The 13,170-nt window shown below is 39.8% G+C and overlaps 1 long non-coding RNA gene across 2 annotated transcripts in view; it reads left to right on the top strand.

Annotated features, from left to right (window-relative positions):
- LOC135174323 (uncharacterized) overlaps positions 1-13,170 on the top strand; it is a 108,309-nt gene that overhangs the window by 88,260 nt on the left and 6,879 nt on the right. For both annotated transcript variants that reach the window (XR_010301864.1, XR_010301847.1), the window contains exon 3: positions 3,161-3,234. This is a non-coding gene — a long non-coding RNA (uncharacterized LOC135174323). The remainder of the gene's footprint in view (positions 1-3,160; positions 3,235-13,170) is intronic.

Below are 13,170 nucleotides of genomic sequence, written 5' to 3'. Positions count from 1 at the left end.
GTTCTTTTCACCAAAACATTCTAGCCTGCTTCAAACTAGCACAGGGGAGAACTCTAAGGCAGGAACCCAAGGTGGGAAGTACCCCAATATTTATACCTTTCCTAGACAAAGAGCTGATTTACCACTTCTAGGCACAAAGACCACAGCCAATACCCAGCCCGGTTCCAGCGCGGGCACTGCATGGGGCAACCCCACGGCCAGAAGGGTCCTTTGCTCCCGCCCTTCATGCCTGCAGGGCAGGGCGGGGCATGCAGGTTTTTCACACCTTTCCTCTCTCATTCAAACCACGGAGGGAGAGGAATTTTGGACTCCAGGACACCTGCACAGCGGCCGAAACAACGGTGAGATATATGGCAACAGCTCAGGTCAAAGCTCCATATTATTTCAGTTCTTAAATATATTTTCAGATGAGAGGAAGCCATCTGTATGGCATTGGTCCAAGCTCTAAAATGCCCATAAATACATATTTGCATGACAGATTTACAGGATTTGCTCTAGAGATGCTGCACAATGTTCAGGTGTTGTCTTCCATTACCTGCAGTATACCACAAAGAAATCGTGTATCCACCGCAGCCTGGGATCATTCTCCAGGCCAATAAAAGATGGTCTGGCTGCTCTAGGTCAAAACAGAATTCAAGTGTGTGGCAGCTTTGTTGGGATCCTGGATAATTTTCTAGGATCTAGATAGGGTAGAGAAACTAAACAAGGCCTTTGGGTTCTGAATATAGTTTTATTAGATCATAATCTACCACAGGAATGTTCCTGGGGATTTTAGAGTGGATTAGTTCTGGTATTCATTAATTCTTTTACTGTCTCCAGTTATACCAACAAGCTGGATGTGAGGATCTCACACTTTGATCAGTCTTACATGTAGATAAGCTACTTCTGAGTGAAATGTGTCTGTACTATGTACGGGAGCTGCATTAATGTTACATGAATGACCCAAAAAAAGTCTTTGCATAGCAAAGAGTTAATCAGAAGTGAGAATTTGTTTTGTTTTGTTTTTCATAGAGGGACACCAAAGCTGAATATTACTTAAGTATTAAAAAAATCCAGCTGCATCTATAATAGCTCTATTTTATACAAAATGAGAAAGGAATATTCCTTATGTATTTCTTATTTAATCACTGCTCAGCCCTTCATTGACTTCAGGTGCTTAAAGTGGCTTGGGCTATATATGTGTTTTAGAAAACCCAGAAAGATGTGTTTCTGAGCTGGAGTAGAAGTCAGATTTCCACTATATAGGGGTTAGCAGTTACCGTGTCTACACATCAGTAGGGATAATCACGCCAGACCAGCAAAGTACTTCAGGATCTGCTTACCTTTTAGCATGTAGGCATACTAATTGACTTAACTGAGATTACATACAGACTTAAAGTTAGTCATATGCTTTGCTGGATTTGTCATTAATCCCGTGACCTATTTCTACAGAAGCTTTATAGTGAACTTGAAGGCCACTGAAATGAGCTTCCTTGAAAGGTCTCTTCTGCAGTTTGTGGTTTGCTTGGTTTGTTTCATTTTGTTTTTCTAAATAAAAACTCCTGAGAGGCAGCAACACTTACCAAAAGAATGTCTGACCTGTGCTTTTAACTGGCATTGACTAGCCCCATCATGAGCCTTTCCCATGTTGTTCAGGGTACTCACCAGATACTCTTGGGTGGCTTCTTGAATTTTACTTGGCATCTGACTAAAGGCACATCTTAGTGAATGACATTATTGCAGGTGGTTTAATGTGAGTGCTACAAAAACTGTAATGTCCCCTATTGCATTTTGACACAAGATAGCATCTCAATAGAGAGGTAGCTTATTGTCAGCAGTTTTATTGCTGAAGCACTGCTTCTAATGGATAGCAAAATAAATAGGGTGGGGAAACACTAATCAAAAAGAAACCTATTCCTTGTCAGACACTATTGTGGACTTGAAATTTTTTATTATTTTTATTATTTGGGATTAAAAACAGTTCCAGACATTTCACCTGCACAAGCCTAATGACAATTTCTGTGGCATAATCATCACATCTTATTTATAGAGTAGAAACAAACAGCAAGAGATTTTTTCCTATGTAACATATGTTTGAAGATTTTGTTACTTAGAGTTATTTTTCTCTTTCAATTTTTCATATTGTCATCTCATGCTGCATTCATGGCCTGGAAAATGTCTTGCATTTCACTTTGGGAAAAAAAAAACCGACAGGAAAGATGAATGAAACAATTACTTCAAAATTTGTGTAGTGTGGAAGTTTGATGGCATTTCTCCTAGAGGGGAACATAAACAAAAAGTTTAGTTCAGCATTACTTCTAATTCCCTTGATATTGTATTATTCTGAGCTTCCTATTTTGTAGTATTATTCTAAGTATTTCCTGACATGCTAACAGTGCACCAACATTATGTGAAAGCAAGGCAATTTTGGGGATCCATACAAAAACAAGAGAACTGAGCCATCAGGTGCCTAAAACTATAGCTCATCTGAGGGGTCTGCAAGACATCAGATGAGATGAAGATCAGAGCTGACTCACATGAAAATAACACTAAATTTGCTTCTGCATTACTCCTAGTTATGAATGTATTTTTCCTGAGAAACAAGTCTAAAATCTTTAGATCCTCATCCTTTACCAGAATGCTGAAATAGTGCACTTGGCCCCAGAATTCAGCCTTATCTCACTCTTCTAATTCACCTGTCACAACTTTAAGCAACACTACTGCTTCCTTTACAGAACTTTTCCAACGAGGAGAAAAAATCTCCAGAAATCTCTGTGGCTTAAAAATCAACAAATCCTCACAAATTTCTACTGTTTGCTTAGCATAACGTCTGTAATAATATAAATGGAGCAAGAAGCACACTCTCTGTCCTATTGCACTGTTTCTTCTTAGATTCTTGGAATTCAGGAAATAACAAGCCATAGTTTGATATCTTAGAGCAGAGAAAAGTAACCTGGAATGTGTTCACTTTCGAGACTGTTTTAAAACAAAATGTGTTCCCTCCCTCTCCCTTCCCCTTTTCCCTCTCCTTCCTTGCATGGTAATACAACTCACCAGTTCACCCAGTTCTGGAGAGTTTTGTAGATAATTGACTCTTAATTGTGAAGGTATAATTAGAGCAATTGCCTGGAGGATGCTTGAAGTCCTAGATGAGCTTAGCTATTTTTTTTTTTTTTGGCAGTACAGGAGAGAAGAGGCCTGTGTTTTTCCTCTTGATTTTATGGATGGGATTGGAAACCCAGCATGCAAGAGACTGTGAGTAACTTTTGAAATGATATTACATTATAAGTTATGCTGGACAAGCTGCATATTTTGTGTTTTGTAGTAGTGTCATGCATGATTATATGAAGAATTAAAAAAAATATAGACCAGTATCTTAAGAAGCCAATATTTATACTCAGGAGTCCCTCTTTTTACTTTCTAGTAGCCTGACACACAGCAAATATCTCAGTGGTAGTGTTCTCCTGAATCTGCTATCTAGCAATGTTGTTCTTGCTGGTATTCCTCTTGTGGGTATTCCACTTGTTGCATATCCAAGCGACCAGGGCAGTGCCAAAGCATGTCTGTATGTTTGCACTCTGCTACTGCATTTGTATTATTCACTGAGCTTTATAAAACCAAATCCAAATCCATAATCTAACTGCAAATTAAGAGTTTCTGCTTGTTTTAAAACAATCCTCACTGTGGCAATTTGGGGAACCGGTGAGATGGATCCAAGCCAGCAAGCATTCAGACTTCATATATCACTATGTTTAAGTCACTTGTTCTAGTATTTCCCACTTTTACTTAAGTGATAACAACCCACTATCACTCTCACATATCACAGAATCGGAGAATCAGATTGGAAAAAGACCTTCAAGATCATTGAGTCCAATCACTAATTTCACACTAACAAGTCCTTGACTAAACCAAATCCCTCAGCACAGCATCTAATCACTATGAATTGCTCTGGTTGGAAAGGACCACCAGGATCATCCAGTCCAACCTTCATCCCCGCATCCTTAATCACTAGACCGTAGCCTCACGCGCCACATCCACTCTTTTTTTAAACACCTCCAGGGATGGCAACTCCACCACCTCCCTGGGCAGCCTGTCATTTGTACATCTGGGCAATGAGAGAGAGTATCTGACATTTTCCCCTTGGGTGTTCTTGACGTCTCTTCCGCGTGTCTCACAGGAGGTTCTGTGGCTAGCAGTACCAGTCAATGAGCAAGTCTGGGCAATTAAGTGTTCCGTTTGCTGCAGTTGCCACACTGTAAATTCTGATGTAATTGCAAAACAACTGTGGGTCACCTCTCTGACCCCTGAAGAAGTTCTGTATCCATTTGATACTTAGTCATTTGTACCAGCAGCAGTCCAGAGTCAGCATGGAAATGGAAGTGGGGAAAAACACATTTAACTATCTGTTTCTCTCTTTGAAGCCAATAGTGATGCTATTGTTCGGCTTTGCTTGTTCACTCCTTGCAGTTCATGGGAGTGCAGCTATCTTGGGGACTTTACACTGATTGGAAATGATGAATATTTAATCAACACAGAGAAGGTCTGACTGAATGAAGATTTAAGAGGTTTTAGGGGTGTTTTTTTTGCTTGTTTTTTTGTTTGAGAGAAGGTATGGGACTACATAAATGGTATCCAGCCTTCAACCCTAGTGCCACTCTGCCACTAACTGCCATGCTCTTGAATGCAGTTTTATTAAGATGTATAGACATGCAAGAGCATGACTCCTAACATGTTGCCATCTTGTGTCTCTAATCTAACTCTAGCATATAAAGCCAGGCTTGACCGGAATACAGCAAGGAGTCTTTAAACCACTATGTGGCTTAGACTTACGCAGGCAGCCATGTTAAGGGCAAAGCTGTGGGAACCTTGATGTGCTAGGTGTGTGCTGGGGATCTGTAGCAACTCAGTGCCTTTGCCTGCTGGTTCCTGGCCACTCATGTGACAAGGACAGAGGATGCATCGGCTCTTGCAATGCTGGCAACAAGCACAATATACATGCTGTCCTCTGGTGTGAGTGAGCACCAAACGAGGCTGTGTGATCTTTGATGCCTGCCAGCGTGAACATTTAAAAGATCTTTAAGTTATAGCACCACCTCAGGCAGCAAACAATATGAAAACATTAGTGACCATCACTCTCGTGAGGGGCTGGCAGAAGGAAAGATTCATCTTTCTGTGTTACCACAGAAAGCTTTTCCTCTTAGCTAGCTTGCTCATTTATAACTGGGGTTGGAAAGTGCAAACCAAAATGAAACCTGCATTAAAAGAATTTTGTGGGCTGTACAAATCATAAGGGTAACGACTTCACAAAATACTGTCAACTGAGGCATATATTTAAAAGGTTAGATAAAATAACTCCTGGCCATTTTTTCCCATTTCTTTTCTTTTTATAGTCCACTGCTAAACAACAATAGATAAAAAGGTTGTATATAATGCATGTATATTTTTGTGTGTCTTTTTTTTTTGTCTTTTTTGGTTGGTTTTTTTTTACCTTTCCCAAAGGAGCCTCTGTGCTTCCCACACTAATTGTAGGTTTTTCTGAAAATGCAGCATGAATCATTTATAAATAAAGAGACTTTAAAATCCCTAAAAGACTCCCTGAGGTATTCAGTATTTCAGCATAAAATAACTGTTAAATAGAGTTATTCTGAATTAGCTTTTACTGGAGAGTGGTGAAAATAAAGTTTTCTTTTCACTGTGAATGTGCAATAATTCTTTTACACAGCTACCCAGGGTAATTGACAAGCGATTTTCATAATTCAGGTTTTAGCAAAGAAATCTTCTGAAGTGGCTAACATTAAGTGAATGGAGCTACTATTAAAACATAGCTTTCAAGAAAAACTGCATGAGATGTCAGAACCAGGGGTTCTGTGTTGAGACCTTAGAACATAATTCAGCTCTGTAATAAAAACACAGACGTGCAAGCTCCACAACAAATTCCTACATACATCTTCCTCGCACATACATTCGCACACATGCTCATACTTAAAAATAATAAAGAAGGATTTCTCATCTTTCTTTTAAAAACCCTCTGTGCACAGATAACCCTGGAAAGACAAGGCACTCAGAAGAGGTAACTGATTTGCATGACTCCTTTGGACTTCATAACCTTGACTGTCCATACCCACTGTACAATCAGAGGTCACATTTGATCTCCCTGTGTAAAATTATGCAGAGGATGCTTCCTCTACACTTTGTAGTTGATTGACAAATTGGTCTGTCACTCAAATGCTCCTTCAACTTATCGTGAACAGTAAAGAAAATTATCTGTTCTGTGCATATGTGAGAAAAAGCCTGTTCATTAACCTCTAGTCTGCTGAAGCTGTGCAACATATAACGCTTTGAGGAATATGTATTCTATATGAAAAGTATGTAAAAGATACAAGTGTACGTATAAATATTGATGTGTATTTGTGTGTGTAGCATACTTAAGTATGCATGTGCACAGCAGAGCAGTGTCTATGATACATATGTATTTCATATGTACTTATCTATGTACACCTTGCATTAGTTTCTACAGCAACATTTAAGTACTCTTTTTCATGAATTTTGTACATGCACGGTAGCTGAAGATGGCTAAACACCTCTGAGAAGCTTCCTGCAAGTAGTTGGTGTAGCATGCTTCTTAATCTAAGATGCCTGTGACTATTAGCCCTCAGATATTCTGCCTACACTGTAGCAGTTCTCAGGTGCTAGGTTTTTTACAAACATTGATGTATTGCAAGTGCAAGTGTTTAAAAGCAACTGACTCTAAATGTCGAGCCTAATTCACCTCAAATGTTATATAGAGGGAACCTGGATAGCTTTAGTGCAGCTGTGCCTGTTTATCTCCGCAGCAAATTTAGTTTTACATCTCACGGACTACTCATCAGTCATCTGGCTGCATCAGGTTGGGGATATTTCTGCACATTGCGTATATATATATGGATCCTTTTTGTACCCCCTTGTTGACTACTAGCCCATGTATTTTTATTTAACTGATCTAGGTGGGAAAAATTAATTTCCAGGCATTTGTTTCTAACTGCTCTATTTGTAGCTGAGCCTCAGCTATGATATCTGCATAAAAATCCAAACTACAAGATAACGTCACTTGTGTGACTAGTTCACTGTTATTTTTTTTTCCATTGTGAGCCCTGCATATTGGTAGCAGAGAACAGTAGTGAAGCAAACTGTCCTGTTTCAAACTATGTGAAAGTCCTCATTACAGTCCAAACTTGCCAGCTTTTGTACCACCTATGGCAGTTTGACAACATGCTAGGTCAAACCTGGAGAGAATGTGTCTTTCAACTACAACTACTTGAAGGGAGGCTGTAACCAGGTGGGGGTTGGTCTCTTCTGCCAGGCAACCAGCAACAGAACAAGGGGACACAGTCTCAAGTTGTGTCAGGGAAGGTCTAGGTTAGGAGGAAGTTGTTGCTAGAGAGAGTGATTTGCCATTGGAATGGGCTGCCCAGGGAGGTGGTGGAGTCACTGTCCCTGGAGGTGTTCAAAGAAAAGGTTGGATGAGGCACTTAGTGCTCTGGTCTAGTTGCTTGGCTTGGGCTGGGTGACAGGGTGATAGGTTGGACTGAGTGATCTTGGACGTCTCTTCCAACCTGCTTGATTCTATGATTCTATGATTTCCTGTTTCGAACAGGATCAGAGAGATTTGGGGTATTTGGTTCAAATCTAGGTGGTTAAGACACACAGACTTACAAAAAAAAGAAAAGAAAATGAGCAATTGATCTCAACATATTTTTTTTCCAATACAAAACTTTTTGCTTTTACTATTAATTTTTTTTTCTTTGCCAGTGGCTGAGTAGCTTGAAGTCTTTGAAACACTGAGCTTTCTATAAAATCCAAATAATTCTCTGTAAATCAAAGTCCTTGGCATGCTTGCTGCAAAGCCTGAAGCTTTTTTTTTTTTAAGGTAATCTCTAGAAAGTAGTTTGTACTCATGTTTTCACAGTGATTAAATATGCAAAGTAATTTTCATGATTATCACCCCGTTCTGAACCAAATCAGATGCGGCTATGCTTCTCTTTGTACAAAGCCAGTTATTGGATCAGATTCCAAAACAAATCCCCTGAATTTGGCGGATCATCATTTTAAAAGGGGGCTTGTTAAGGTAATGATTAAATTAAACCACCCCTTTAAGAATATTTAGATCTGGTCCGCCAAGCGGAACGGTCTAATGGTTTTTAAATTAGAAGCTGCGGATGCTAGTGAATTTCTTTTGTGGGTCAAGTGGGTATTAACAAATGCTAAGACTGTTCTCTCTTTTGTCATCACCTTGAAATCTGTAAAGAAAAGCAAAGAGTGGGAAAGACACAAGGAGAGAAGCAGTGTTAGTATTTAACATCGGTGCTTTTTTAACCAAGGGCAGCCTCACATTTACAAGGTTGGGTAGGAGAAGGTATGAGACGATATTGCTAGTAATCTCTTTATACCTTGCTCTTGAGAGAGAGACCGGAGCTTGAATCTTCAAGGAAGTGGAGAACCCAAGTGCATTCAATTCTGGCAGTCTCAAGCTATTGCAGAGATGTAATAGTCTGCTAACCACAGAAGCGTGGATAACAACCCATACCTATGGCTTCCAGATTTCTTAACCCTGTCAATTTTAAATGTGCTTTGTAGCCTCAGGTGCCGCTGGGAGTTTGTGGCTGGGAGAGGCAGTTGTTCACTTGTGTGGAGAGGATGCCTGGGTTCTTGCCAATACCAAAGACTTTGCTTCCTCTTTTGGATACCCTAAACAAACTGTATTTGTCACTAGTATTTTTCATCCCAGTTTACTAGCAGATACTGGAATTCTGTGAATATTGGATTTATGGGGCATAACAATCTCCCTGGTGGGAGGAAATACACATTAAAATATAAATCTGTCAAGTTAGGTCAAGTCACAGCTAACAAAATACCACTGCTGTTCTGTGCTTTGTCCCTGTTCCTTCTCAGTCATACAGAATTTTCTGAAAATGACACCTCTTGGGCCAAATTTTCTCTATACTGAGATGATTTAAAAGAAAATTTGAGGGAGGGGACAGAGGTGGAATTTAAGTTACTCTGAGGGAAGTGAGAAAAGAAATAGCTTTCTGTTTATTCAGACAATATCCTTGTGACTTTTATTTATGAATAGCCTTCTAAGCAAAACAGGTAGTTTTTTTAGGAGAAAGCTGGCTTAGGCTACACAAACAACTGTAACTGCAGGTGAAAAAGTCAGTTTTCAGTTGACTGAATTATGACCTCTTAGAAATTGCATGCTTTGGACATGTGGTTTGCTACAGCTTGTGTAGAGCTTTTTGCTAAGCTTGTAAAACGTGCACTCAAGGAGACATTCTCTGTGCATATGTGTATGTATTGAGGAGGGGAGAGAGGGCAGGCTAACTTGGTTGTGAAATGAACGATTTTCTGACCAGACAAAGGGCTTAGGGGAGGTGGCTTTCTGTGTTGAGCTCTTTGTTTATCCTTTGCAAAGCATATAAGCAAAGTGATCAAGTAAAGGCTGATGGGTATGATGCAGGATTTACAGAAAGAACTGTCACTCTGATGAATCTAACATACTGACTTCATTTTTGTACCTCCATCCATCTCACCAAACCACAAAAGTTCCAGTGAGGTGCTGATAAGAGATTTTGAACTACAAAATGTTACTACTTAGCACCTGAGAATAATAAAAACCCCCCGACCATTATAATTCAAAGGTATTACCCTTAATTCTAGCCCTTTCACATGGACATGAGAATACATTTTCTGATTCATAGTGATGGTTTTAACTATGTTTGCATTCTTGGAAACTGTGGACAGTTCTACATAACCTTCCATATGCTGCACAGTAGCTGTCAATAAAGCAAACCAAATGTTTTGATCCATTTTGCACTGAAGATGATGCTGAATGACTAGGAAACAATTATGATATGTTCTATTGGTTACTTCAGCTCATCTGGAAAGCTATTGTCAATCATCACCAGACTTCTCTCGTGCAAAAATAGTGTTAACTTCCAAATAAAAAGCAATGGAAATAACTGACACTATACAAAACTGATGAAGTATGAGGAGAGGCTGAGGGAGCTGGGGTTGTTTAGCCTGGCTCAGGCATAACCTCATTGCTGTCTACAACCTGAAAGGAGGTTGTAGCCAGGTGGGGATTGGTCTCTTCTCCCAGGCAACCAGCAATAGAATAAGGGGACACAGTCTCAAGTTGCACTGGGGGAAGTGTAGGCTGGATGTTAGGATGAAGTGATTTGCCATTGGAATGAGCTGCCCAGGGAGTCTGGATAAGGCACTTAGTGCCATGGTCTAGTTGACTGGCTAGGGCTGGGTGCTAGGTTGGACTGGATGATCTTGGAGTTCTCTTCCAACCTGATTGATTCTGTGATTCTAAGTCAGGATTGTCATTTAGAAAGGAACAAAGAAAAGACCATGGTGGATACACACAAAGTACAGTCAAGTGACCATGGTGGATATACACAATGTACAGTTGGGTTGAGCTCTCCTCTTTACCTCTTCAGATAATAGAGGAGTAGCAGGTTTTTTGTTCTTTCCTTGAAAGCACCAGATTGTTCCTTTATTCCTAACTATATATTCCTTAAAGTAAGAGATTATAAAAGTTATCTTGCAAAATAAACCCCTGAGTCAGTTCTGCTTTGTGCAAGTTTATCATGCACTCAGTTTGAGAGAAAACCTATAGAAATATAGAAATATTTATTTTCAGAGAACAGCTTTTCCAAATTCCATGCCCACCTTGGTCCTCTCTCCTTTTTAACTTGGCTGTTGTAGAAACTGTCTGTGAGCAATCACTAAGCCTGAATCCTCATTACTGCCTTCACCTAAGTGAAGATGCAGCTGAATCTTGGATTTTGCTTGGAGCTGACAGTTTAAAATTAACTTATCTGTTGCTCCCTCTTTCTGAGGGCAGAGAAGAGAGTGTATTCCTTCAATAACTCTTGCAGTCTCCCTGGGAAAATGACCGTGTTCAGTCAGGCAGAACAAAGTGTTTTCAACAGCATAACTTTAGAAGTGCATGCAAGTATTTTCTCTGTTTCTAGCAAAAGAAGATGAGAATGAATAAACCAGATTGGTCTAGAACATCTTAATCTTCCCTCCAGTATTCTTGCCTTAAACCTGAGAACCACCCTTGCTAGAAGTGGACATGGTGAAGTTGTGCCTCAGAACACAGTATCACACAGTATTATTAGGATTGGAAGAGACCTCACAGATCATCAAGTCCAACCCTTTACCACTTTCAGAGCCTGTGGTTTTGAATATGTTGCTGTCGCTTCATGGCAGTCATGAACAAAGCCCCAAAGGGCAGCATTTATTCCCAAAACTGCAGGCGTGAAATCTGTGGCCAGAGTTATTTGCAGACTGAAATCGCTAGCATAAAGATGGAAACCAGGTTGAGAGTCTGTTTTAAATTCACTTACATGATGTCTTGAACAGATTTTCATAATAAAATAAAATCTGCATGATAAGACAAAGAAAAAAAAAAAAAGAATATAAACCCCATGATAAACCCCAAGTAAGAATTTTAGGTTTATTCTGAATTTTCTACTATTTTCTTGAGGTTTGATTGTGAATATTTTTAGGTCGGCTGTATCTCACCTGGCATTGACTTTCTCTACTGAGTTGTAAGGTCAAAAAGTTGGTTTTGGGTTATCTGCAGAAGGGGTCTTGACTGTGTATCGTGCCTATGATCCCTGCATAAACCAGCAATTGACGTCAGTATGAGTTTCATGTGCAGATTAGAGCTAAGCTCTTCACAGCCAAAGTCTGAAGTTATGCAAAAGCCTTTAGGAGTCTAGGGTTTGAATGTGGAAATAAACCTAGAAAAAAATTAAGTAGAATTTGTCTGACTAGCAAACTTTTTAAAGAGAAACCCAAACTTGCTTCTCTAGACATCAGAAATATTTATGTGTTTCTTTATTTAATGCTCAATGCCATGGTTTTACTTTCTGGTTTCATCTGGACTTATGGAAAGCATATAGATTAAATAGAACTCAACCAGTCAGAAGCTCTGGTCAAGCCACACCTTGAGTACTGTGTCCAGTTCTGGGCCCCTCAATTCAAGAGAGATGTTGAGCTGCTGGAACGTGTCCAGAGAAGGGCAACAAAGCTGGTGAGGGGCCTGGAACACAAACCCTATGAGGAGAGGCTGAGGGAGCTGGGGTTGTTTAGCCTGGAGAAGAGGAGGCTCAGGGGTGACCTCATTGCTGTCTACAACTACCTGAAGGGAGCTTGTAGCCAGGTGGGGGTTGGTCTCTTCTACCAGGCAACCAGCAGCAGAACAAGGAGACACAGTCTCAAGTTGTGCTGGGGGAGGTACAGGCTGGATGTTAGGAGGAAGTTCTTTACAGAGAGAGTGATTGGCATTGGAATGGTCTGCCCAGGGAGGTGGTGGAAGCGTTCAAGAAAAGCCTGGATGAGGCACTTGGTGCCATGGTCTAGTTGACTGGCTAGGGCTGGGGTATAGGTTGGACTGGATGATCTTGGAGGTCTCTTCCAACCTGATTGATTCTATGATTCTACTTTTAAATTGCACCAGCAGACCTTTACATGTGCTCTACCCAGAATGTTTTGAATGTTTGCATGTTTTGAATCACAGGAAACTGGTATATTAGAAGTCATGAATTGCAAGCACCCTTCACTCTCAACATGAGAAGCTGGAGTTAGATATATTTTTGTCTTGGTCAGCCATACTGAGGAACCTGGGGAATATAAAGCATATAATTATAAATCTCAAGTTGATCTAAGAACTGAAACTGACAGGAGTTGCAGTCTGAGCCAAAATCATAAACCAAAAGGTATAGATCTGTTATGACATGTGAAAATGAGCTTTCCCCCTGCACCTTTGCAAATTAGGGATTGTCTTTGTACAACATTTTCAGTGACTCCTGAGATGTGTATCTTTTGCCTAAAGTGATGTATTCCTGATGTCTGTAGATGAACTCTCTGAAAAACAAAGGCAGGACTATACACTATGGACTCTTACGAGGAAAGCTGTTCTTCCTTATCATGAAAATAAGGTGACTTATTTAAAAGTTGTAAAGATATATTTACCAACTCAGACATAAATGTCTGTCTCTTGGTTCTAGTCTGTTAGTAAATAATGTACACTTAAAGATTTATAAATATGTATTTAACCAAGGCAGTCATTATCATCTCCTAGATAATTAATATGCATTAGAGAACTTTCCATTAAAGACTTCTGTTTCTTTTCTT

The sequence above is a fragment of the Pogoniulus pusillus genome, chromosome 1 (genome assembly GCF_015220805.1).
Source record: "Pogoniulus pusillus isolate bPogPus1 chromosome 1, bPogPus1.pri, whole genome shotgun sequence".
NCBI lineage: Eukaryota > Metazoa > Chordata > Aves > Piciformes > Lybiidae > Pogoniulus > Pogoniulus pusillus.
This window is presented reverse-complemented; position numbering and strand designations above follow the sequence as displayed.